This window comes from Falco cherrug, chromosome 10 (assembly GCF_023634085.1).
Source record: "Falco cherrug isolate bFalChe1 chromosome 10, bFalChe1.pri, whole genome shotgun sequence".
NCBI classification, from domain to species: domain Eukaryota; kingdom Metazoa; phylum Chordata; class Aves; order Falconiformes; family Falconidae; genus Falco; species Falco cherrug.
In genome coordinates, this window is record NC_073706.1 from 27,788,238 (window position 1) to 27,802,402 (window position 14,165).

Sequence of the window (14,165 nt, forward strand, 5' to 3'; positions counted from 1 at the left end):
CCCTAATTGGAGGCTATTTGTATTTTTTGCTAGTTCATGTGAAGATTGTAATACAAAAATCTGAAACCATAAACCATCCATCAGCGTCTGTCAGATACTTGTCCTCTTAGGAACAGGAGTCTCCACATATATGAGTACTTAGGCTATCCATGCTCCAAAGGGTGATTCTGCAAACGTGGCACTAAGTAGCACTTTTTTCCTAAGCAGTTCAGATACCATTGTGAAATTTGCTTTGTGGATGTTATCTGCAAAGCTGGGGTCTGGCTGCATGGCAAGTCCAGTGTAAAAGCTAAGAGCTGGATTGTTTCATCATGTTCATTGTCTGTGTATGTTGGAACCAGTTTCTTTTAAGAACAGGAACTGTTTTTCCTTAATGTTCAGGAACTACTGTGTGTACACATTTGCTACTCAGCTGCAAACTGAGTAACTCCTAGTTTACACAGTATTTCCAAAAGTATTCTAGCACATTGTTGTAATGATACTCAGTGCTGCACTAAATCAGAATAGCTGATATGGTAATTAACTAGAGCCAACATTAGCTCACAATAGAAAATGGTACCTATTACACAGCAGCTAGTGTGCTCTGGGAAGTAACGAATTCCATTTTAAATCTGCTCTTCTGCCTTTTATCTTGTGTATTTTCTGCTGTGTAGAGGCTATTTTGGAGGTTGTTAGTGGACACATTTCTCAGTCTCATTCACCTCCCAGAGCTCTCTGCAGCAGAGCTCAGCTTCTAAGACCAACAAAGCTACTGAAACTCTGGCAACAGCAACCTGCTCCTACAGTAAGTGCAGTACGTCTGGTAGTACAGAGCCATTATTTTGTAAAGATTCACCTAAACCTTTGGGCAAACTGTGATGCTGTAAGGAACAATCTTATGCTGGAGTGGATGTGTAGAAATGTTCTGCTTTAGAAAACCTGGGCTTAACAGGTTGACATATACTTGACAAAAACGTTTGAAGGAAAGCAGATCTGATTCAAAGACCGGTGCAGCCGTGCAAACACGTTTTAAGCACAGTGGATGCTGGATCAGGCCTCTTAAGTCCTTCCTGCTTCTGAGGTTTTTCAGGCAAGGCTTGGAGCTCCACCGCACACACTGTGGGTGGTGAGAAATGGAAGAAATTCCCATGTTCTGGATTTTAGAGCCAGGTACTGAAAATCAGACATGCAAAAATCAATCGGGAAGTTTTCGTATGAAGTACTGAAGAGTGCTTCAGTGGGCTAGCCTTAAAGGTAATAGCAATAGGTTTCCTGTGTTATTATTTTCCCCTCTAACAGCCTTTGCAGCAGAATCTGTGTAGAAGAAACTACGCCTGAAAGAGGTGTGTGAAAATGAAGTATATCTGTGGTATATTTGCCAAAATGAAGTATATTTGTTGTACATCACAATAGCATTCTTTTGCCTTCTTGATAATATAAACATTTCAGTGACATAAAATGCTAGTTGTTGAGCTGACTGACTAAGCGAAGAAGGGCCTCACACTTTTCAGCCTCAAAACTTCATGTAAAAAATCAGTTTTCTTAAATAACTGGATATGTGATATCTAGAATTTCAGTATTAAGTTCAATGAGGACCTTTCAGATAATTTAATGCACTTGTACTCTTGATAAGTGTTTTTTATTTGGCAGTGAAACAGTTGTAGGAACAAGGATTAATCTGTGTGTTTTGTGAAGAGATTACACTTGCCATTTGTTGCATTTCATGTTTATGTTGGAATACCTCTGACATTAGGAAGTAAATCGAAAAGACTTAACTTTTAAAATGACAGCTGAAGTCTTAACACTGAAAGCTTTTTGATGATTAGAAGACGTGTTTTCTCTTGAAGAGTGATATGGGAAAAGAAAAAGTGTTAGTGCGATTCAGGTCTCTGTCAACATTTTAATTACACAGCTCACAGGTTTTAGTCACTGTGCTTAAGTCTGGCTTTGTGTGTAGTTTTTATTTAATTCCGTTACATCATTTTGTAGTTACCTACTGACCAGTGGGCAATGTCACACTAATGTAGTACGTAATAATGTTATTACTACTTGGGAGCAGGGTTTGTGGGGTTTATTTTGCTTTTGATTTGGTGGTTGGGGGGTGTGTGTGTGTGTTAGCTTGTTTTTTTAGACACAGTGAAGGGGAAAGATTTCAAGGTAAATTCTCAGTAGTTGGCAGGCGTATGATTATAAATGTTTTGTCAAGTCCTGTGTAAACTCTTACTTCACCTATTCTGTTCCTGTGTGACAAGTTCTGTTTTGTGTAGCAATTTGAGTGGTGATAGCTCTGTATGTGTTTGGTCCCATGGTTGCGTTTGTTGACATAAAATATTGGCTTGCACACCTTGTGAGAAAAAGGTAAGTGTCTTTGATTTCAAGGGCTAGCTCTGTTTGTATGGAGCTGATGATAACGCTTTTAACCCCTTCAACACCTTTCTTGTAAGGACCCACCGGGATACAGATAGTTTCTCTACTTGGCATGAAGCACTGTGGCTGTTGTAAGAATCACAGAAACAACTAACTAATCTATCCACCTTTCAGGAACATTGTTTTTCAGCAGGGGTAATACATATAAATAGATGTATATACATATATGTACTTGTCAGTCCCTCTTGTTCATGTCTTACAGTCCTGAAAGGCTGGAAACATCCAAATTTAAAACCATTAAATACATTGCTAGTAGAAGTAACAAATACAGTTTTAGTAGCTTACTAACATTTCAATGTAGTTCTTTTACATACTGAATTCCACAAAATTATATTTATAATATAAATTTATATCCTTTATAAGGATATAAAGATGCTTTTGCCAAAATCTATCCAAGAGTGATGGAAACTGGTCAAAACTTGGAAGTACAGGAGAATAATGACATTTTACTACAGCAGCTTAGAGAAGTCAGATTTGTCATTGTGATGACATGGGCACATACAAATTTCATTTTCACAGACTTGCTGGAGTTGCTTGTAGCACAATGCGTTTTCTAATTCATACTGTCCTTTGAACTGTGTATTTATTTTCTTTCCTCCTTTTTCATCGCCCTTTTTCCTTTCTTGTTTCTTCATTTCAATGTCACTCCAACTTTTTCTGCCCAATTCTTTCTCCCTCAATCTTTCTTTTCACTTTTCACTCCGTTTCTAATTTCGCTTCTAGAATTGTTGCTAAAGTAATGTAGAATTCACAGAAACTAAGGGCTTATTTCTGTCACAGAGTCTATTTCCTGCAAAATAATAATATTTAAAGATCTAAGATTTGCTTTAAGGATATAGAGTGTACCATTCAAGTCACAAGGACTAGAAGATCAGTTCAGGACATCACAATATCTCTAATCTAGTTTTCTTTTGTGATATCTTGATTTGGTTTTGATGTGAAAAGGCTTCCTCTGCTTAAGCAAAACAGTTCCATAGGGAAGCAAACCGCTTTGCCATAGCAGAAGCGTTGTGGTCCTGGTGCTTTGCCTGTGCCAGGGTCTGGGAAAGCTAGCTGCTGCTGGGGAGGGGGGCAGCACCTAGCCGGGGGTAGCTACTGCTGGGGAGGCAGAGCCACCCAAAAGCCATGCTTGGTGCCCAGCCCTTCCCACCATTGTACCTCTTCAGCTGGCTCAGTGTTGTTCTCGATTCCCTTTCCTTTTCCCGTTCCTGCCAGAAGATCTGGCTGGCCCTGGTCCCATATTCTCACGCAGGCTTGCTTTGCTGCAGAGGAGCCCCGAGCCGATGCTGTTTGTGTTGGTTGCTCAGTGGTTTATGTGAATTGAGTTACTGACCTTTCTGCTTCCTCAGAGGCAGTGATTGCTTCACAGCGGACATCACCTTGTGAAAATAACATAGCTGGGAGCTGTAGGAACTGAATGAGTGAGCAGGAAAACTGGGTGAGCTTTCGGTTCAGCCCAGGGTGATACAGCCGGTGTGTGGGAACCATCCTTTTGCCTTTCCTCCTCTTCAGTGCTAGAGGAGTCCTGCTGCTGGGGTGATGTCCGGGTTTTGGCTGGGGTAGAGTAGCTGGTGCAGTGCTGTGTTTTGGATTTAGCATGAGAATAACATAGATAACACACCGATGTTTCTAGTTGTTGCTAAGTGATGTCTGTACTAAATTAAGGACTTTCCAGTTTCTCAGCCCCTGCCAGTGAGAAGGCTTCACAGGCATGAGAAATTGGGAGGGGACACAGCCAGGACAGCTGACCTGAACTGGCCAAAGGGATATTCCATCCATGGGACATCGTGTTCAGTATATAAAGCTGGGGGGAGTTGGCCGGGGCCTGCCGATAGCTGCTTGGGGGCCGGCTGGGCGTCAGTCAGCAGGTGGGGAGCGATTGTATTGTGCATCACTTGGGGATTTTTTTTCCTTTTGGGTTTTGTTCCCCTCTGCCTCTCTCTCTCCTGATTACAGTTGTTGTTGTCATTATTATTAGATTTAAATTATTAAATTGTTTTTATCTCAACCCATGGGTTTTACCCTTTCTCCCAAATCTCCTCCCCATCCCTCTGCGTGGGGGGTGAGCGAGCAGCTGTGTGGTGCTTAGCTGCTGGCTGGGGTTAAACCACAACAGGCGAGCAGCCTCGCAGAGCATGCAGGCAGTGCCATGTCAGTCAGTGATGAACTACAACATACAACCTCCCTGGTCTATAGATGGCATCATGCAGTACTGCCACCAGTAAGGATATTTCCATGTGACATTATTTTATAGATTTTCTTACATGATGTTTCAATAAGAGATTGGGCTGACTGTTTTAATATATTTTTATGATGGACTGAATGATCAGCTACAATTTCCTGCAATTGCCTGTAGTGAAACCTTGGACTTAAGCAAGTTCTTCTCAATTGCCCCGCTTTCTGAAGATTTTCCAGGAAACAAATCTGTTTATATGCATCTATCTTATACGCAAGGAAAAGAACAAGTTAGATCTATGAGGAGCTGAAAACCAAAAAATCCTCCATGCTCTTATAATAAAACAAGAGCAATAACCCAACATTTTGTGTAGTGCAGAACACTGCTGCGACCATTTGTTACTAAATATTATGGAAGGATGCTGAGGGGTGTACATAAACCAAATCTGCTTATTTTCCAATAGTAGATCTCGTAGTATTTTTCTTGGCAATCATACTCATCCTCCTCTTTCAGACCATCTTTTTTTTTTGTTTCTAGACAAATATCTTCGCTGCTTCAACATACACCTATTTATTTAGTGGATTCTTTTAAAATGAGTTAACATTTCTTGCTATCAAAGTTGGTACACTATTAAAACTTCCTTCAGCTAGTCACTCTGATGAAAAAAGTGTTGTTCTCCTTCCTACTCTGAGGTTTTTCAATGATTCATTTCTCTTTGGAAGTATTATTGGGTTTGATCTCATACTTAATTTGCTCTGCATTTCTCATAAGCTTGCAGAGTGCTGAGAGCTTGCTGGTTTCAGAAACGTGCCAGTGTTAGTTTTGCATTTGAATTGGTTGCTGTTTACAAGCCAAATGCTAACGGAGCTGGTTGCTAAAGCCTCACTGTTGTCTTTTTGGGAGGATTTTTACAGCGGTGTCAATGGATATAGTGATACCAGGCTATAGTGTGCACAGCAGAGGTTACACAAGTGATAAGGACAAGACCTTCTGGAGTTATAAGGCCTTTTAAGAAAGGCTTCCAGCACCTTTCAGGCCTTGACAAAGCTGCTCACCTGTGAAAGCTTTACCAGTAGCAACTTGTTGGAAGGAAAGCAGATCCAGGTGACTATTGTGTAAATGTGGGGAGACCTTGTCTGAAAGGTTGTTAAAGGGAGAGAAAATTAGAAGAGGGAAAGTAGATGTTTTAGCTTGTCCTCATTCTGGGGCTGTTTGTACACATGTATGAGAGAGCTGTCCGTGAGAAATTGAATCCTGAGATAATTTCACACTTGTGACTAAATGTATTTAATTAAAGTTATTTATTGCTCTTTCTCCCTGCTCCCACAAACACATACTCAGTATCTTTATGTGACTGTTAAAGGGTCATTAGAGTAGAAAAGAAAGCATATGTTTTATTCCCTGACTATTGGGGAAAAAAATCTGGCTAGAATTAATAAAAATGCCAGGTTTCAGATGTGCTCCAAATGACTGGGGATATGCAAATGAACACTGATGGGGAAATGGCTTCAACTTGTAACTGTCTGTTGGCTAGAGCTGTTTTTCAGTTCGTTTTGATCATAGATGTTTTGAAGAAACTTTTCTTATTACTGCATATTTTAAGGATTTTTTGGAGAGATGATACGAACTTTCTTGTAGTTTTGTTGTGCGGGGGTGGGTTTTTTGTGTGTATGGGGATTTTTTAAGATCTACTTAATTTCATCCCCCAGTAAGATTCTTTTCCATCTGGGTGGTCTTAGTTTCATTTTGAGCAAAATACAGTTTACTATTCTGACCTATTCAAGGAAGTGTCTGTGCGTGCATATCACATCACACACAAATACCCGTATCAGACTTAAGGCAGAATATCAGGCCTTACTTTCCAAAATCTCAAAATTAGAAGATGCTGCTCCTTCAGCCCTAGTCACAAAGCTGAAATTATTTTAGAATTTCCATTACATCTGTATCACTGAGAATTATTTTTCTCCCTGCAACATGGAGAACTTGGATATGAAAAGTCTTCATTCCTAAAAAGAATTTTGGTGAAATTCTTATTTATTTGATTTTGAGGGGGCAAAAATTCTTAAGTAAATGAAAAAGTTGTAAGATGTAATTTTTATAATAGACTTCTAAATAAATGCAAAGGTATTAACAAGCTGATTTACCTGGGTTTGGCTTTATATAATGAAATTATAGTGAGAGAACACCCAAAAGGTTACCTTGTTCTTTTTTTCAGCATACATTCTGAAAGCAGAGTTCGGTCAATGTCATTTAGTAGCAAAGTAGCTTAGCCTTTTCTACAAGTCCCTACTCTTCTTGTGGGTTGTGGGGTACGCTTTTTGGCCAGTTATCTTCAGACAGCCATGAACTATAAATGCCAAGTTACCATTCCCTGAGTTAAAACAGTAGCTTCCTTTCACAGATCTAGTCTCACTTTTTGTTCCTGCTCATCTTGCATGTTTTGTATAGGGCAGATGGTGGGGAAAAGGAGGAGCAGCTTAAAGTGTGCTCAGTATCCACTGAATTAAAAAATTACCCTTATCACTTAGATGAGTACAGTTAAAGCGTGTTACCCCGCTTAGATTTCGGCTGGTTTTTTGAGCTGTGCAATGCATAGCTGCAATTGTGCAGAACTGTAGATGTAACGTTCCCTGAGAATTCTAGTTTCAGGTCAATAACCTTGTCTCTGTACAGTATATAAGAATTTCAATGTATGCTATTTCAGTAGCCCTTGGTAAGCTGAAATCAATATGGGTTCTTGCACTTTTAAACAATATACTGTATAAGAAACCATGCAAGGCAATCTCTTGGGGGTTTCTTTTTTGTTGTCATTTGAACTATATGTAACAGGAACCACAGGGAAAAAAACCCAAAACTTTTCAAAGAACATATTCACTAAAGTGCTTGGTGTGATTCAGCATTGCCTTGAAGGGCAAAAAATATCTTAAAAGTTCAGGGGGAAAGAGGGAGGTACACAGAAGGGTGATTGTACCCAGTCATTTGAGACAAATGTCAACAGCTTCATGCTACATGAGTCAGGTATTTATGTCATAATGCTTACATTAGAGAAAAATAAGTGTTTTCTTTCAGGTTGAGGATGTATACAAAGTATAGAAGGATTAAATCACTGGCTACATTTACTATTAAAATATATATATGTCGGGTACAACAAGATGAAGCACTACCTGCACTATCTTATTGTTTGTATCTCACAGACAAAAGTGCTTCTATCTGTTGATGTTAAAATGAATCATGGCATTAAACTTATAGAAGCAAAGTGAATTTAAACAAAAACGCCTGCTGTTTATCAGACACCTCCAAAACCTTGTGTTATGAGGAGGTGAAAAGTAGTTAACAGCAAGTAGAAGAGAGTGCTCTCTTATCTGGTAATTCTGTTTCAGCCTTGTACTAGCAAACTTGGACACTATCATTGGGCAGAGAGAGAGAAGAAAGTTTTTATAGCTCTGAAAGGGTGTTATACTATGGTAGTAACTACTACAACATACAATATTTTTTTTCATGAGAGTGGTTTTTGAATCCTTTTTGTTATATTCCCAGCCATATTCATGCTGTGCCCTTGGGATGGTTATTCTCCAACAGACAAATGTATGGCTTGCATGTCTGAAGCAACTGTGAATTTTTGGCAACAAAGCCGTTTTTCTTGCATCAAGTGAATGAGTTATATTCAAACAAATGGCATGGTTTTAAAGATAGGTGGTGTGGAGCAGTGCTCTGTAAATTTGCTTGCTTTTGGGTAACTGCTGACTTCCCACTGTATACGAGGTATGGAGTCATGGGAGAGCCGTCCCTGCAGACACATTCTTGTTCACAGGGCCACGTAGGTTTTGGGTGTCTTCACAGAAGTAATTTCAATAAACATGCATGCATTCTGAATGTCGATCTGGTATTCTAAAAGGGGATGTGAAAAAAGCCCGCTCCCAATTCCTTTGCTCTGGAGTAAATATCAAAAGAGATTTAAAGGAAAGAGAAGGGAATGCTAACATGAGTCTGCAGGTTCAACGCTTCAGATTGCATCTGTGATTCCCCGTCTGAAGTCACTGTCCTATTGCTCAAAATGTTTTCTGTTTATTAATCTCCCAAGAAAATGCTTTTCCAGAGTTAATGCTTCAGATCAAATCTGGAATAGGCATTAGATTTTCTTTCAGTGAGTAAGAAGTCACTTGATATTTCAAAAATTCTGGTAGCTGAGGGGATAAAAAACCCCTCATTTGAATCTGTAGATTTTCTTTTGTGAAATATTGGAAGGCAGTCTGTGGAAGCTGGTACTGTCCTGGTTGGAAGAACCCTGTGATTGTTCTCATGGTACAGCTTTGAGTTGTTCACAGAAAAGTTTTTCTATGTCTTATACATAGAAATATTTTACCCTACTCTCTTTATATATTTTTAAGGTGAGGTTGGTTCACCACCATCTTTTTCTCTGGAGGCTGTGAATAGTTTGGATAGTTTCTTAGAAAACAGATTTAGTTCTTCTCAAATAGTAAATTTATATCTGTATAGGCATTCAGATCACAGTTTCTGGTGTTTGTCAGTGCATGGGAAAATAAGGGATCCATAAATCCATAACTGAGAAAATTCACCCCATCTTTGATATGATTTTTTTTTTTTTTTGAAAGTGAAGAATGAATGACTTCATTTCCCTTGCGGAACTTGTCGGTTCTGTAATACAAGTGCTTTCCCTAAGTTACTCATACTACTTTGAGTAGAAAGATCAAGTAGGGACTTGAAAGGAGATTGAAATGAGACTCCAGTGACAAAAGCATCTCCCATCAGCATAAACAAACACAGAATTTTGGTAATAAGATAATCAATACGACAGTCAAATGCATTAAATTGCAAATGCAACTGATCATAAAATACAAATTGAAGTCAATCATTTCTATTCAGATTTTTGAATAACATAACCTAAATATCAGAAAGTCCTTCCATATTTATTTCATTTGTGAAAGTGAGATGTATGAATTACTAATGTGTTCTTTAAGAAAGATAACTTTTTTCCATAATGATTCCAATCTCAATGGTTTGAAAGCAATCAAGATCGTGTTGCTTGCTTCATACTCTTCTTTATGTACTTTTCTGGGTTTAGAATTTCTCACTATTTTCTCTGTTTAGCATTCCCAAATATTAAGCATTTTTCCCAAACCGACCGCTGTAGTGCAATCTGAAATATAATTTTCTATATTGGAATTGCAGAAAATATCATGTATATGTTTTCCAAGTGCTTTGCAATGTAATTGGTCCTTTCGTTGTGCTTAGCAAACCTAGGAATGATTTTCCCTGCAGATAGTCTTGAACACAGAAGCTATAAACTCAAGAATTCTCATAGCAACCCATTTACTGTTAATGTTCTCCTGTACAGCTATATTTTGAAAAAAGAAAAATCCTATTAGGTGATAATGGAAAAAAAACCCCAAACAACAAGCTCAAAATCAGCTGAAGTGTATTTAGAGACGGGTCAGTTTTTAGAAGGAAAATGATAAATTTTAGACAGGTTGCAAAATTAAAGGCAGTGTGTGTGTATGGTGCATATTTTAGGTTTTTGTTTGGCTTTTTTTTTTCCTCATTCATCACAGATTCTGGATCTGAGCATTAGTTATGTTTATCCTTTAATCCTACTGTCTGGGTTTGTTTATGTAAGATTTATTATATAGCCAGGGTGGGTAGTTAAATTAAAAATAAAACTGACCCTCAGTCAGTGCAAGAATACCTAAGAACAGATTACTTCACTCTTACATAATGAATTGAGAATAAATTTGTATGAGTTGGGCTCCATGTTTCCTGAGTCAACATGAGACGGAAATTACTGTCAGTTGTAATTATTTTTTTTTTTGCACTTAGCTTTTTAATGTATGAACAGCAAAACAAGGAGGAAGAGTATCTGTGTACTTTTTCTAGAAATATCTTAAGATAGAAACTCACTTAATGACCATGTTTTATTGTTCAGTTTATTAAAAATCTATTATAATTGAATGTACTTACTACTGTCTGTGTACAAACCTCACCCAATAGGATTTTTGTTGGTTCCTGGTAACCTTTACAGAAAATAGTTAATAGATACCAGAAGCATAGGGTTTGGGTGAACAAACATGAAAACCATAACATTGTGAGTGCTCCCCCTTTTTTTTTGGACACAAAGCTAATTTTAATAGGTATAAATTGTATTAGGAATTGAATGTATTTACCTTAAAATAATTGTTGATATTACAGCTTGTTCTGCCAGGGCTCTGTAGTTTGAGGCTAGGTTCCTGGTGCTTTTTGGCTTGGTTTTTTTTTTATCTCTTTATTTCATGAATGTGCTGAAGCAGACTGGAAATAACCACATTGCCTAGTTGTCTGGGCAGTGACTGAAATAATAGTTGTGGAAATCACAGAGGTTTTCACTTGGTGTGCATTTTGTATTCTGTACTCATAGGGCAAGCGTAGAAAAATTGTGGTGTGTTTGTCCTCATGTGCTGCTAGGAGCTACGGATTAAATTTATCCTGGTTTAAAAGACCTACTTGAGGGGGTTTTTTCCTCCTTAAAATCCCACTTAAATCCTGTTTTAATGTCTTAAGTAGGATTTAAATGATGTCTAGTATATGCTCTTTGTAGAGAGGGAAAAAATGATCCTATAGGTTACTAGGAACATAACATTTAGCAATTTCATCAAGCCATATGTAACAAGATTTCAGAGCCACTGATGGGATAACCTTTTGTGAAATCCTAACTGTATATTCTTTGATTAATTGTTTCCACTTAATTAAAAAAACAAAGGAACTCAAATGGTTAAGTGACCTAGCTTAGGGTCTTAACCAGTGGATATTACTAGCTCTGCATATTCTCTGACTAGTCCTTGTGACTCCCTATACACTTAGTTAATTTTAAAATGTTTTGTTTCATTTTGAAATAATTCTTTGGGAGGTGTTTTATTCTTTGGTTTTAACATTGCCACTTGTGAAACACTCATGCAAGCAAAAGGCAAAGTAAATTTAAATCTGCTGTAGCAGAAATAGTGAAATCAAAGCTGTTTAGGGGGGGAAAAAAAACAAACAACAAGAACAAAAAAAACACACCAAAAAAAAAAAAGCCAACAAACCCAAACACCAAAAAACACCAAAAAACAAAGCTGAGGAATCTTGCCACCCCAGCTCGCTTGCTTTGATCCCTCTATTGGCTGTGTATTTGTATAATTGTTCATGAACAATCTAGGTGGAAATGTCAGTTTTCAATTATTATATTTTTAACAGCAATGCAAAGAGGTTAAAAAGCCTAGTGATGACTCTAAATCTGAAAGCAAAAGTTTAGTGGGGTTACACGGTTGTTCTGAGCCATGGTATTGGTTGTATAGAGGAGACGTAAGCTTATCCTGAAAATATGTTTTCATTAAAGTCATGTTTCTTTGCTGTGAGTGCAGCAGGTTTATGGGGTGATGTGGGTGTGTGGTCCTGTGGTTAGAACAGGAGAGTACAAGTAGGACAGGAACTCTGACTGCACCAGCTCTGCCATTAACTCTCTGTGATCCTGGGCAAACCAGAAAACCTCTGCTGTTTGTTTTGCCCCATTCACACTGGATAAAATGCTGATTTCAGAATGAGCCAAGAACTTTAGTTAGCAGACATTTGATTTGCTTGAGAGTCTCAGAAAAGGGATACTATGGAAGCTTGAAAAGACACTTAATTATTCAGCTAGACTACAAAGTTTTCCAATACCCCAGCACAGTTATGCAGTGAAAGATACTGCGTTCTCTTGCTGTGTCAAGAGTAGGTGGTTTTGGCTTTCAAAGGCCAGAGCAGCGTTTAATTTACAGTTTTAAATAATTAAATATGAACTCATACATCTGTACAGTGTATTATTATTATAAAATATATTTAGGATAATATTTTTTTTGTCAGCTCACAGTTGGTTTATGACAAAGTCTGAATCTAATTCATTGCTGTCACAAGCTTTTTAAGGTGTGGTATGAGTGCAGGTTTTACTTAATTTCCCCCCTTAGGCAAAATATTTGTTAGTTAATTATGTGTAATAATTTTCTATCTTTTTTGCTCATCTTGGGAGCACTAACAAACAAATCAGGACATATGTCTGTCAGAAGCAGCATGAACTGACAAAAGCAGAACAAATCAGTGGGTGGGACATGTGGCAAATGTTTTTTTGAGGCTTTGTATTCAGAGGGATTTGGATAGCAAGACTGACTTTCTGCACCTGAAACCATTACTGAAGTGATGAATCAAGCCTGAGGTGTAATTTAAGGGAGGGTAGTTTTAATGCAACGCAACAGCCCTACTAGGAAAATCAGGATTTGGGGGTCTCTAAAATAATAATAGTAAAAAAAATCAGAGTAGGGTGGTGGTTTGGTTTGGTTTCTTTTCCTCCATGAAATATTCTGCTGAAGTGGAAAAAATACATTTAACAAAATGGTCATTTAAACATTATTTTGGTCAAAGCATAACATAAGACAAAGTCAAAGTCATTACGTCAGCAAAAAGTGGATTAAATTTGTTTCATCTTTGCTAAATACAAATGCTGTGTGCATGGGGAAAGGGTTGGTGATACAGATTATTAAAACACGGTTGTAAAACATGTATTCTCTATGATTGCCTTTGTGTACTAGTTAACGAGAAAAGTGTTGCCAATCGCTTTACAAAATTGGGCTTTAAAACATTAAAGTTTTAAAGTCACAGAGAGTCTAGCTTCTGTATGGGCTACCATTTGTAATGTCTATGTTTGCACCATGTGTAGCAATTGAAAGCAATTTGGATTTAGAAGGACTGCACTCTATTACCTCTGTGACAACAGGAACTACAGCTTCAATTAGTGGTCAAGCCATTACAGGAGGCATAGTACATTATTGTGAGTAAACACAGGATAAAGCGGGCTGTGTTTGGCCTTGAGGAGCTTAAAACTGAAAGACGTGCTGACAAACCATGGGCAAGATAACAAGGTCTGCAGGCAGTAGGTTGATATAAAATGCAGATGTATTTGCAAGAATAAAATTGTTTTATTTTCTGTTTTGCTTTGTCTTTTCCAGGGCAGTCATTCTGTTGGCATTCGGGAATTCCAGATCAGGACAAGAAGATGAAGATGAGAGCAGGGTCATCAGAAGCAAGTGTTGAGAGGTGAGCATTTCATGAACTCTTGTTGCCTGACATACGTGACAGGGTGTTTTGCATTACCCAGTCTAAATTGGTTTGACAAATACTAGTTTCTCAAAAGATCTGACAGCAGTTGTAGGGTAAGAAGATTGTAATTATCCAGACAGACTTGTCCAAAACTAATCATTTGAAACCAACTTTACTTCCTCTAGGAAAATGTTACAGGTGGCATGGATAACGAAGGTCTGGCTGGTACCATGTAAGGTTTTTCATATCATCCTGCATGCTTATCAGGCAGCATCTCATTTGTTACATGGACTTGCTGAGACAATTCTGAAATGCATGTACTAGTTGGCTGGTAAAGCGTGTTCAAGAAACTGCTGTCAGTGATCCTCTGTCAAAAGAGAAAGTTGTTTTAATGGCATTTACGCAGGGTTTGCACTTTTGGGTTGAGTACAATTTCATGCTTTCCTTGCTGATAGGGATGGTAAAATAAAAAGGGAGCATATTGTAT

At 38.0% G+C, this 14,165-nt stretch overlaps 1 long non-coding RNA gene across 1 annotated transcript in view; it reads left to right on the top strand.

Moving 5' to 3' along the window:
* LOC114016801 (uncharacterized) overlaps positions 1-14,165 on the top strand; it is a 151,882-nt gene that overhangs the window by 48,550 nt on the left and 89,167 nt on the right. Inside the window, exon 3 of the long non-coding RNA XR_003561474.2 lies at positions 13,588-13,675. This is a non-coding gene — a long non-coding RNA (uncharacterized LOC114016801). The remainder of the gene's footprint in view (positions 1-13,587; positions 13,676-14,165) is intronic.